At 36.2% G+C, this 14,172-nt stretch overlaps 1 protein-coding gene across 5 annotated transcripts in view; it reads left to right on the top strand.

The window, feature by feature from the left end:
- The window catches only part of Nlg4 (Neuroligin 4), a 57,596-nt gene that overhangs the window by 33,208 nt on the left and 10,216 nt on the right, over window positions 1–14,172 (top strand). The gene's annotated exons all lie outside the window — the stretch shown is intronic.

The following is a 14,172-nucleotide window of genomic DNA, read 5'->3' as shown; positions in this document are numbered from 1 at the left end:
AGGATTTTTGCTGCTTTTTAAATAATCGAACTTCGGACCAATAGGTTATAGAAGCTAAACCCACGCAGTCTTTCTAATCAGTAGCCTTTAGAGTATAGCCTTTAAGAATATATCTTTAAGCTTTGAAAAGAGGCACGCTCAGCGTTCAATCTGACACTAAGAAATGACTCGCATAATAAATATGAATGTATTTATACCATACACCGTATACCTAACGTTTATAAATATGCTATTGGAAACACAGCTGGTGGTATGGCTGCTTGTTAGGTTGCTCATCATAAAAATAAAAAATAAAAAAAAAACAGAGAAAAAGAAAACTAAAAGAAAAGGCAAACAAAAAAAGATGAGGAAGAAATATTTGAAAAATGAATGACGGGGCAACATTGTGAAGGAACGCCAGCTACACATAAATTTCCTGCAAAATCACCCCAAGGAAACAAAGAAATATTGCTCAATCAAACCAAAAGTGACCTTTGTACGGGGTCTGACAAGACCATAAACTGAACCCCTGGCTATGCACAAATATGTCCGCGCGAAAATTGAAATTGTACTAATCAGCCACAGAGCCAAAGTAAAGTTATTCTTGCGCTGTCCATGGGAAGCCAAATATCCTACGGCGCAAAACGCAAAACTACAGCCAAAAATCACAAAAAGAGAATAAACACACACACACACATACACAGAGAAAGAATCCAAGGCGGAGAAAACATTTACGCATCGCTGAAGTTCAACGCACTTGCGACTTCTGACCACAGTTTTGCAGGCAGACAGTAAACGAGCCGTTCCAAGCCCGTAGCCCATCCGTGTGTCCGGCTACGGCTTTGGTAGTGGAACCAGCTTTAGTTTGGCATCCGTTCAGTCCAATCCAATTCCCTGCTTAGCTGATGGTGGCCACGACGGAAATTGTTGTACAAATTATGCTCCACTGATTGCCAAGTTTTTCACGGAAATATACGCTGTAGGGCTGAGAGGCTAGCGGGTATGCTAACGTTATGATTATGAATACTATTATTATTATTATTATTATTATTGTTATTGTAATTGTTTTTAATTTTATTATTATAATTATTTTTATTTTATCTTATATCTGCGCGTATGCTGCAGAATAAATATTTTAAGCTTAATTTTAGTGCTGCCACAAAAGATGCTATAAAAATGTATAACCAATTTTCAATATCAATGTATATTGATCTATATGTATATATAGATTTTAGCTTCGTATGTAGAGCGTCATTCCAATAATGCCCATAAAAGTATGCTATACAATTATTTTTTTAATATTTATATTTAATAATGTTTATTGAAGCCATATGAGGTACTCCAACAACCGCTTTGTGAGCTTATTGTATACTATTTTTAAATATTTTTTTAAAAATATATTTTTATTAAGACATATGTGGTACTCCCTTTTCTGATCTCAAATTTAATTGTAAATTAAAAAAATTTTTTTTTTTTTTGCCTTTTGATTTTTATATGGCGTTACAGGGAATTTAAAAGCAATACACATATTTCGAAGTAGACAAACTATATGGAGAAGTATTTATGAAGCTCAGTCTAGTTTAGCAATACACCTGGCGAGCTGGGTCTGAATTAACTATGTACTTATATCTGTATATGCATATTTGAGGCATTTGTTATTTATATATACAGTTTGTATTAAACATAAACATACAACTGTAATAACACAAATATTTATGGCTGACATGAACCGGCCTATCGGTAAGCAAACAGTCGGAAGTCGAGAGTTGCCATTTTTTTCTTTTTTGCTGCAAAGCCTTTTCTTGTTTTGCTTTTGTTTGATGAGCTGTTAAATGAAGAATGGTGAAGTGCAGTTGCCGCAACTTATCGACAGTTCCACGCTGGAGCGACACGCCATGGAGGTCGTGACGGCACTTCAAAAAATATGCCCGCAACAATAAATTTTCAGTTGAGTTGCCGTGACATCTGATAAATTTGATTGGTCCGATAAATGCCGCGGACGGCATTCCGCTTACGTAGCCTGGCGTGCTTTTACGTTTAGATTTTCAATTTCGATCAGGAGCCCTTTTACCGATATGCTGTTTATATAGTTTTCTGCCTAGACAGTGAGTCATGAAACGTTTACAGTTGGGGCTATTACTTTGCGCATAAAAAACAATAAAAAGCCGCATAAAACTGTTGTAAGTCTAATGCGCGACCCTTGCATAATAAAACGAAAGCGAAGCCAGCAATCAGGCCATGGCCCTGAAGGAGCAGCGGGGTCAACGGGTGCCGTAGCTCTGTGCAGCGTATTATGTTATTTTTATTATAGCACCCGCAGAGGTCGACCCGCCCTGGGGTGGAGGTTGGACGGCGGACTGGGCATCTGGCGTTGACATTTTTAGTCATAAATAAAATTCCAGCAATCCATTGCAACAAATAACAAATACGTAGCACAGGTAACGGCCGAGTGGGCAATTCGCAATTTTTTCTTTTTTTGTTTTGTTTATCGACTGTTTATGAAATGGTCATGCGATAAGCAAAACAACAGATTTTTTTACAGTGGGTGGACTTACACGCATGTGTGTGGGTGTGTGTGTGTATCTGTTTATTGTATTGTTATGGATGTGTCTGTTTCACGGCAATCAAATTACCGCCAACAGAGTCGGCACTCCGTGCACTGTGGCAGAAAATGTTATTAAATCCACACAGAGATTGAATCGTGTGAAAAAACAACAAGGTGGAAGAAAATAGAAATGATTCGCTTTTCTGTCATATGCGCACAATTTAAATGATAAAGTTCTGTTTATGACAAACTATTAGATAGCGTATATTTACTCGAAATTCCATGAAACATGGTAAATATTAATATTCTAGTGTAAATATATAACAAACAGGATATGTGGGCGAATGTGAAGTATGCTTGATACCAGCAATCGAGTCAATCCCGCTCTATGTGCCTGAAGATTAAGTTTGTTTTTAATAATCCGTAGCTATTCCCAATCGATTAAAAACAATAGCCAAATTTAGTCAACATATTCAAAAATATATCAAAATTCAGTCAAAAATAAATTTAAAAAAAAAAAGTATATAGATAGAGCGTACTTTGCATTAAGCTTAATGTATAGTTTACATATGTTTCATTTCGCTTGTATTTTAAACATAAAAAAAAATTATTTTAAATTAATTAAATATTCATTAATATTCATTCAGTTTAACAGATAGATGCAGAACATGTAAGAGAACTTCTTTTAATGGCACAGAAATTATGAACTGAAACGCATGGTCAATTGACAAAAGACAATCACAGATTGTAGTTAATACACGTACACGTACATATACATTCATTGCGAGCTCTACTACTGAAATCATAATTACAGTTGAATTGTGTTTGAATTGATAGCAGCCAACAGCACCTACGAACAGACTACGAAGTAGCTGCAACGACAGAGGTATCGATAAGAAGTGAAATCGTGTTGACTCAGGTCTGATTGCTGATGAAAGGGACAGACGTGGCATGTGAATGCATACATATGTCCATATATGTGCTCTGCTGCAGGTGTAACTGAGTATGATTTTGTATGTATGGCTAGAAGAAGCTAAAAGAAGTAGAAATAAAATGCTGAAGGTAGCAAGCTATGCAATATATTAGCCTATATACAGGGTATCTCCTAGTCGGCCACTGCAAGTTGCAAGCAATCTAAATCGTCTTTTTCTGTATTGAATGTACAAGCATTCAATTTATTTTGTATATACCTATAAGACTATATTGATATATCTACAAAATTTATATTGAAGACGAAACCAACTCACATTAAGAGTTAAAATACTGTAGCCTCATATTCCTTTTTATATATATTAATTTTATATATATTCATAATTCATTTAATTTATTTAAATTTCACGCGTTCTCACATTTAAAAAGTCCCATAAGCCCAAGCCTTAAGAGATATATGCATCTGCTGCTCGCGATTCGATAAGCTTCATTAAGGTTAAAATATATATTGGAGTCACAGTCATCTGACATTTTAATTCTTGATTTCGCTGATTTCATGGTTGCAGCGACAGGCTAAAGCAGCTGCAGTAGTCGAGAGCTCTCATCCTTGGCTTCCAGTTGAGAAAGCGTGCAGAGATTTCGTTACTGTGTATGGGGCAATGGTTCGCCTTTTAGCTACTTGAACAGGTTTATGCACTTCGATCCTCTACTCTAATTGCTATTGCGAGAAGCGCAGCACTGAGAAAATTGTGAAAAGCTCAAATAGAATTTGCCACTGCGTCAACCTGAGCGAAATTGCAGGGAAACATAATCAGCAGCGTGTTTTCCACTCGTGTTCACTTGTTGTTGGCGCTGTCAAGGCTGATTTAATTTTACGCGCCTCAGCCAAAGCTCGTGCCGCCTTAACGGAACCGGAAATGTTTTGCAGTTGCTGAGTGGGAGTTCACTGATTTCGGGTGGCGTGGGTGTTGGGGATGCTGCTGGCCGATGGGCCGAACTCACCATTATCGTTGACTCTGGCAGCAGGTGCTGGCATTGTCGGATGTGGCGACTGCCACTGCTCGCACTGCGTTAACATTTTCAGCGCGCTCTGCATTATTTATAATTATTGCGAATTTTCATATAATTATGCGTGGGCGCATTCCTCGCCATTGCCCGCCAGCTGTTTGCCATCGGCAGAGCACGGCACGGCACGGCACGGCTCGGTTCGGCTCGGCATTCCAGCCAGTTATTTATTTAAGCAGCACATTTTTCTTCTTTGCGCAGACCATAAATATTAAAGTCAACTACAGCTTGTGTCTGCGCGAAAATCCTCGCGTAATTAATGCCTGTCCCGAGATTTTGGCCCGTCTTGACTCGATTTTTGTGCTCTCTTGTCTCTTTTTTTTTATTTTTTATTTTTCCTGTGACTCTGTGCACTCAAGTGTCGCATTAATATTTGTTGTCGTTGTTGCTATCTAAAGCCCTTGGATTATATAAAGCGCTTATGTTATTTAACGGCAGTTTAATGCCTCATTAGGCTTAGTGGCTTGACTCGAACTAGCCCGATTTCAACCATCGCTCAAGCGTAAAGCATTTATAGAGATTATGTTTATAATTCCAGAGAGCCGCTCGCATTTGGCATTATAATTAAATCCACTAAGCATATTACGTTGACAGCTCACATTTTTATTATTATCACTATCCCTTCTCTGTTACACTCAAGCTCAAGTTGTTAAAAGGAAGAAATCATGGCACAAGAAAATTAATTTCATTATATTGATTACTTGTTCAGTTACGATAGAGCAGTCTTATATTTGAGGCTTAAGATCAAACACATTCATATACAAAACTCTAGACACTGTGTCTCCATTCATTTTGTCATATTTTGTTTATCGAGTGAATGCATATTCAAAATATTAAAACCCCGACTTAAGTCATAAGAAATCCAATTTATTTTAGTTAAGACAGCCAGAGGTTTATTTGCTGGGCTAAGCAAGAATGTTGATTATCGACTTAGCACTAAGCCGAAAAGTTGATTTCAACAGTCAGCTCTTTGTGTATAAATCAATCGATGAAATACCATCGGCTGCCTTTTGGCTCCATAATCATTTCGGTCAATGGGCGAGATAGCTGCATAGTCAAGCACTGAAAGCGAAGCTATTTCATATTTCTTTTTCTTATTTAACACTTTTCAATTGATATGTTGGAAACGTGGCAAAAACTTTGCATACAATTCACAGTAAATTCAAAAGACGCCAAAACGAGCAGCCGCAAGAAAAAATAAATAAAAAGCCGCCAGCAAAAATCAACCAAATTGAGTAAAACAATGAAGCGTAAACGATTTTTGCTGACATGTGTGGGCATACGGGTGTGGGTGCGAGAGAGAGGGAGTGAGTGTGGGGCGAATGAATATAATAAAAATAAAGCAGCAAACAAAAGGCAAACGCGACTCGCCTACTAAGCCCAACACGAGTAAGTACAAGCAAGTACACATGCGAGCCAAAAAGAGAAGCACAGGCAGCGAGAGTGAGAGAGAGAGAGAGAGCAATGAGGGTAGCTAAATTCAGACCCAGATGTGACGTGATTGTCATCCACATTGTCAACCATCAGCAGCAACGCCAGCATTGCCAGCACGAGGACATAAACAGCTTCATACAAATGTTATTATTGAAATTTCAACAGTAGACACACAGCACACACATACATGGAAAGCATTTATCACGCATACGCCGTGCGAGCCACGCAGAGAAGACAAAAATAAATGATGAAAAATCTGTTTGCAAGCCAACCGCATGGCGCATATAGTAGGATACACTCAGCCTCTCTCAGCCTCTCTTAGCCGCATTCAGCCTTATTTATGCCAACGCCATGAACATATGTTTGCCCTCAGTCTCAGCCTAAAAGCAAAGTCGACTCCATCGCCCGGCCGGCTGCGGAGCATTATTCGATCTGTTTGCCGCATTGTGGCTTCTGATTCCGCAGTTTTGTGCTCTCCTTTCGCATTCCCTAGTTTTATTATTTGGTCTTCGCTTTGATGATTTCGGCCAAACGACAGACGATGGAGCTGCGGGCATACAAATGTCACTTTGCCTATACATGTAGTTTTCGCTACTCGCTCGCCAAGGGATGTTAGTTTTGTACCCCCCTTTCGGGTGGCCGCCCCGATTCATTGCCTCCTCGCTGTCCCTTTGTCCGTTTTCTGCTTTGTTACTGTGCACTGCGCAGCTAGTTAGATAAAACAATATTATTTTATTGCCTCGGCACAGTGCGTTGCCGCATCCTTAGTGGTCAGTAGAAGCTGCCGGTTGTTCTGCTTGCTTCTCCATTGTGGTTGAGTAAGACAGACAATTTGATGTAATAAAGGTCCCGGCTTTAGCCATGAGCCAGCTCAGCCAGTCAACTTGTACGCCTCAAATACTTGGATTGTATTGTACTTTTCAGTAGCAGCTTTACTACTCTCATTTACTACACAAACAGCATAGCATTTTTACTGCACCAAATTGGAGGAACAACAAAGCAACTAAACTTGAAAGAAACTTGAAGAAAAAGCTCTAGTTTTTATATCTATGTTCAGCTACTTTAAATCGATGAAGCTGTTTTACATATTCAATTTAAATATAGAATATAATACAAAATAATCATAAATAATATAAAAGAATTATTATAAAAGATTTATTGATAATTATTTATTTAAAAATTTTGCAATGAAATTAAATTTAAATTAAATTAAATTACTCTACTGCAATATATTATAATTTTTTCAAATTTTAATAGCTAAATTAAAGTAAGGTAATTTATGATTATTTTTATTTTTATAGTATTTTTATTAATTAATTAAATCAATTCATGATTTTTTTAATTTTTTTTTTTTTTAATAAAAAATAAATAATTTATATTTACCTATTTTTATATATTTACCTAATTTAAATTAAATAATTTGTATTCAAAGAAAAATGAAAGTGACTTTTCTTTTCTTAAAATTTTTAATAATAAAAATAAAAATATTCAGTTATTATCATTAAATGAAAATTATGTTGCTAGCCATAAATAACGTAAGCCTAAATATTTGACATAACTGATCAGAAATAAAAGAAGAAATAAACGCTAAAGCAAACTGAAAGCGAATTTTAAATCAATTTCAATACTTTTAAATAAAATAATTTAGTTAAAGAATTACAGAATAATACAGCTTTATCATACATAATATGCTTATGTACATGAATGCTAAGAACTACTTGTTATTTATTCGAGTTTATTCAAAGCTGAACTGATGTTGTGAATTTAATGATTTTCATTTTTATTTATTTTTTTTTTTTTTTTTGTGGTTAATTTTACAAAAGTTAACTACATGTAGTTACATTTAAGAGCAGCTTGTGCGGCTGTCGACGCATCAAATATTCCGTAAAGCTCACACGGCAAGCAGACTTGAACAACTTTAACCCAAGTGGCACAGCGCAGCCCAGCGGCTAATCCAGCTAATAAATTTTTCAATTCGCTCGCCGTTCGGACACTCAGGCAACATATACATACATAAATCTACATGGGGTACTCATAAATATTTCATTGATGCGCTTCGCTGCTCAGTTTGTTGCTTGTGTTGTTGTAGTAGTTGTTGTTGTTGTTGTCGCTGCTGCTGCTTATAAGTGAAATATGTCCAGTTGGGCGTGCAGACTTCCATTTCCTTGGCACTTCCTCGCAAAAATATTCTCGTATATTACTTTTCCTTTTATTTTTAATATGCTCATTCAATTTGCTTTCGCCTCTGTATCTGTTTGGCTGGCCTGGCTTGGCCTGCCATAGCTTGGCTTGACTTGGCTTGGCTTGGCTTGACTGGGTTTGTTCATCTGCTGCTCGTTCGTCGTGTAGTTTATTGATGACATGACAAACAAGGTACGATTTCCGTGCACTCAAAAAGTTCGAGAACCATTTTTCTTCTGCTGGCGCCCAGCTCCTCAAAGTTCGCTCTTTGGCCATTGTGTTCGTACATGCACATTAACTTCATTTTGTAATCACGCGCACCATAAATCCAATTTAATTGTGCTGCTTACTTGCCTGCACACACACACACACAAACACACGCACACATACAGCGCTTGACAACGTTCACACTGCGTATACTTAATATTTGTTCGGTCGTGCGCTCAATGCCCAGCTCAAAGCTAAATAGACGCACATAAATTTCCCTCGATATCCGTTTGATTTCTTCGAATTGCATTTTGAAAAATAGATGTTTTATACTGCTTTCGCCTGATGCTGCCGCACTGCCCCGCTCCACCGGGCCCATCGTCAAGCTTCACCTTGTCTGACTGATTTACTACGCACAATTTTCTGCCAACTGGCAGGAACTTGCCAAGCGTATGTTGTGCCCTGTTACGTGGCTGTATCTGTGCTCGGCGCGTCCAGTCAGTAGTCACTCGCTCTGATTTATGTTTGACTGAGAAGCCTGAAATTGTATGCTAATCGGGCCTGGCACTGGGCCATTTGTATAGCTGGCGCTCCAATTGATTTTAAATGGCTAGCTCATTTGACACTTTGACTGAGCGATTGATAATTTGAATGTCATTAGCCGTTTATGTGTGCGGTCTAAATAACAGCATATCATCAATTCGCAATCAAGCCACTCAATAATGGCACTCCACAGTCAATTGACACTTTCTGCTATTCAATATCATACAATATATAGTATAGTTTATACTAAGACTATGACATAGGCATATTTGTTTGCTAGAGATTTTATAATGGACTTTAGTTTTTTATAACAAATGTTTTAATTATAGCTCGCAAATTAATCATATATTCTTGCTCCGACCTACGGTTCTTTTCGTTTTTGTTTTCTGTTGAGCGGTTTGAGTTGAACTATTCGTGTGATATTCTTTGAAGCAGGGACCGCAAATAAGTGTTACGCATTTAAAAAAATTGAGGCTCAAAAGTATTCCCAAAAAGAGAGAGGAAAACACACATAAGGATATTTTTTTATGGCGAGTTCAAAAAAAGGATAAACTTTTATTGGTAATTTTTTATAAAAAAATTATTTTTAATTATTAAAATTGATTTTTATGATAAAAATCAAAAATAATTATTACAAAACAATTTTATATAAAAATCAAATCATAAGTCTTATATTTGATTTTTATTATAAAAATCAAACATAAGACTTATGATTTGATTTTTATTTTAAAAATTGAAAATAAAAATTGAATTGATATATCTCTTGAAGTAAAGGAGCTAGATCATATATCGGCATATATATATGATCTACGCATTATTACCTTTCAGATGATATATGATATGTATGTAAATATGTACATGTATGCGTACATATACATTAATTATATACTTAGACGCTTTCCCAGGGCACTTGCGCTGTGCACTTGCTCGTACCTATTCAGCAGATAATGTGAGGGGGAGACAGATGTAGATAAAGCATAATCACTGTATATATGTACATACATATGTTTATATGTATATATACGTATTATTGTCACCTTTCCTTGCTCCCATAGATATAACACTTGGTATAAGTTTACTATTTATTTAGTTTTAAGAACATTATTTTTTTTATAGAGTCTGCACTTAGGTTAGACCTTAACTCTGTCAGCACAAGCTTAAGCGCAGAAAATGCCCTTTCCACCGAAACCTGCGTGGCAGGCACCGAGTGAACTATCTTGGCAAGACGGTACAATCGTGGATATGTGAACTTTTTGTCCTCCCAATAGCACATAATATCCACGTTTAAATCTATTGGCTTTGGGGAATATCCATAATTCTCCGTTATAGCCAATTTGAGTTCCGGTTCGTCCTCTTCCTCAGACTCTTCACAGTCAGACGCAACCTCAATAGAGTTCAAATAGGCGTTTAAAAATGAACATGTGCTTTGGGAATTCAAAGTTTTAGGATATTTTTACAATATTGAACAATTTTTAGGTTTGGTATTATTTTTTATAAAATGCATTGACCGATAGATGCCCACTGTGCGTATGTCATTATGCTCTAGTTCAATCTATTTCTTTCACTCTTTTGCGCCTAAAGTAAATTTTTTATCTATGGGAGCAGGGAAAGGTGACAATAATACGTATATATACATATAAACATATGTATGTACATATATACAGTGATTATGCTTTATCTACATCTGTCTCCCCCTCACATTATCTGCTGAATAGGTACGAGCAAGTGCACAGCGCAAGTGCCCTGGGAAAGCGTCTAAGTATATAATTAATGTATATGTACGCATACATGTACATATTTACATACATATTATATATCATCTGAAAGGTAATAATGCGTAGATCATATATATATGCCGATATATGATCTAGCTCCTTTACTTCAAGAGATATATCAATTCAATTTTTATTTTCAATTTTTAAAATAAAAATCAAATCATAAGTCTTATGTTTGATTTTTATAATAAAAATCAAATATAAGACTTATGATTTGATTTTTATATAAAATTGTTTTGTAATAATTATTTTTGATTTTTATCATAAAAATCAATTTTAATTATTAAAAAGAATTTTTTTTTAATTTATCAAAAAATAATAATTATTTTTTAATTTTTTCCTATAAAAGTTATAATCGTTACGGTCCCTGCTTTGAAGGAACATCGTTTAGGGAGAGCTACGATTAGCGTTGGCACAATGAGAGTCAGACTAACTCCGCACCGAACTCATAAAATCAATGCCATCGGCTTTCACAGTCTCATACACGAACGCTATCGCTGTGTTAAATATTTAAACCTAAAATTTAACATATATAAATATCACGAATACCATAACTAAATAAAAACCAAACGGCGTAATTTTCAAAATAATTTGTTGAAAAAGTAAAGCTTCCTTAACTTTACTGGCAAAATCATTTTTGACATTTACCAAAAATATCTTCTTTAACCGACGAAACTTTTATGTAGATCAGAAAAAAGTTTTTCCACCAGCATATAATATAATATAAGTTAAGATTATCGACAATCTAAGGAGGCTGAAGAGTCCAGTCAGACATTCAAGGGGAGATCCTAACGAGTAGAACAGATTTAGTTCAGTTTATATTCGGACTAGAGAGAGTTTAGACCTATTGTTCCAAATTATATAAAATATATTAGACCTATTATTCCAAATTATATAAAATATATTATTTCATTGAACACCAAGTTGTTATATATTCACAAGAACCCAACACAGCGTCCCTAATCACTAGTACTCTAGTGTGGGAGCGCTCAACTTATATTACTTGCAAAAACATATTTAAGAAACATCAATTTAAATACATATATGTAGAACTGACGCATGGTATCCACTACATATGTAAAACATAGTTTCGATTGGGTTTCCCTTTAACTCTTGATAGCTGATCCCACTGATTATATTTTCTTTTCATTCCATTTGCTTCTGCTCTACTCAGGCTACTCGAGCGACATAAAACATCTGAGCTCTAGTGCTGTTGGTCATTAAGCGCAGCTGTTCGACGTCCGCTTCACTATAGTTTGCCATAAATTGCACGTCTTGGTCCCCTTTGATGTACAGTACAGTCTGCTGGCAGCGCATGGCTAAGCTCAGAGTTAAAAAGCAGAAAACAAGAATAGATATCAGCAAATTTACTGGACACAACTCATTAATGCGAAACGCACACACACACACACATGAGACACATGCGCTCCTCTGAGGACACACACAATGCACAATTGGCTGCACTTGTGCTGGGCCACTTAGTTGCGAAGGGCGCTGGCAAGCCGCAATGCCACATCGGCGAGTGGTTAATGGCCAGTGGTGCGCTGCTCCAAATCCCTGCGCGGTGGTCAACTGAGTCCATGTGTCATGTCCATGTCACGTTTGCCAATTGAAGTTGAGCGTTGCGTGCGGCCCTGTTTTCATCGCGTTATGTATGCAGCATATCCGGCTTTGTCATTTCATACTAATCAACATCCGCTAACTACTTTTTGCCCAAAAAATTTGAGTACATTATTTTGGTGGTGGGGGTGAGGCACACCCACGATAGCTGTCAGATTTGAATTTGTGCTGGGCCAAGCGAAAGCGCAATATATTTTCAATTCTATTATAGCCATTTGTTGCAGCATTTGCATTCTAATTGCATGCGGGTCGAATTCGTTGCACTTGCACAACAATGCGTGTAAGTGACGCGCATGGAAATTATATTTGCTTCGCCGCGGATCGCATTTTGGCCAACAAAATGTAACAAAATGCAGGGAAATTGTAAATTTATTGCATGCCACGTATACATGAAGGCACACACAGACAGACACACACACACACACGCCTATATACACTCACACGCACAGTCAGGCAGACAGAATCACACGTAGTTTAGCCGTTTGCCTTCATTGCGCATATTACGCATACGCACCGTTGTTAATTTCATATTCTGAATTGATGGCAACTCTCGCCGGGCCCCAAAAATGAAATTGTACTCGTACTGCCACTCTAACTAGTACTTCCTTTGACCATCCACTCTATTATGCATTTTGGGCAACAGCACGTGTTTCTACTTTAGTGTACTTGTGTGTGTGCTTATGTGTGGGTGTGTGTATGGGCGTAGATTTTAGAAAATGGCCACTACTTACCTACTGCTTATATAAAGCCTCTGCTCGCTTTGATCTAAGCTAAGCTAGCATCCACTTTGGCCGCCTTTTCTAGCCTCATCTTAAGTATCCATTGACTTTAATTGGACAGCTCTCTAAGGTGCGGCTATTAAGGCTTTATTTGCCTTTGGAGAGACACCCACAAATACATTTCAAAGTAAACAGCTCTCACACAGATACACAACACAGGCACACACACTGTGATACGTTGATTTTGGCATGGCTGTAACCCACGATTTTACTTTATATCCGCAGAGAAATAATGATGGCTATAACATTTAATATGTATATATGGCTATGGTTTTTATCAAATAACCAAATCAAATATTTCAGTTAGTAATTCTATCTACTTATATCATTGGCTGACTAAAGAATTTATAAAATGATTATATAGGTATAATTATAATATATATTAATTAGCATTATTACATGATTTTAAGATAATGAAAAATAAATTTCATATTTTTTCACTCATTTTGAAATAAGTTATATATATTTACAGTTAGCGTAGCTCATTATTAGTAATTAATAGAAGTTCTAAAAATATTTTAATTTAATTTTATTTCATATTACGTAAAATCTTTGTATATACCTTATATATATAAAATATATATATGAGCAAAATTAAATAATATATGATTTATAAATAATTGAAAGTATCACATTTTTAACTTAATCAGCCCAACTAATTTTTATTTAAGAAACTAAATAGCAGATGTATAAAATAATAAGAAGAAATACCTAAATATGACATACAAATTAAACGTTATTATTATTTTTATTTTATTATAATTTCTTTTTTCCTAACATCATCATTCATATGTAATTGCTTTACAAGAGTCTTATACACACGGTAGTCTATTTATAAATTATCGCCAGCGTTATTTAATTACTTGTGCTTGGCAACTAATTACTACAGTTAGTTTAGCATCAGCAACTTCATAATGCAGCGCGCGACTGTCTGTCGCTTATGCTTATTAGTCGACAGGACGTTTCATATTGCTTGACATTTTCGCAAGCTCAGCAATAAAAGCGCATTCTATTTATAGAGCAAGCAAACAAATTAACGAACGCACACACACACAGAGTGAAAGAGATAGTGATGGTAGTCTATATTGAATATGAGTGGGCATTGTGGGTTGGA

The sequence above is a fragment of the Drosophila arizonae genome, chromosome 2 (assembly GCF_054131065.1).
Source record: "Drosophila arizonae isolate 15081-1271.41 chromosome 2, UAZ_ARI_1.0, whole genome shotgun sequence".
Taxonomy (NCBI): Eukaryota; Metazoa; Arthropoda; class Insecta; order Diptera; family Drosophilidae; genus Drosophila; species Drosophila arizonae.
This window is presented reverse-complemented; position numbering and strand designations above follow the sequence as displayed.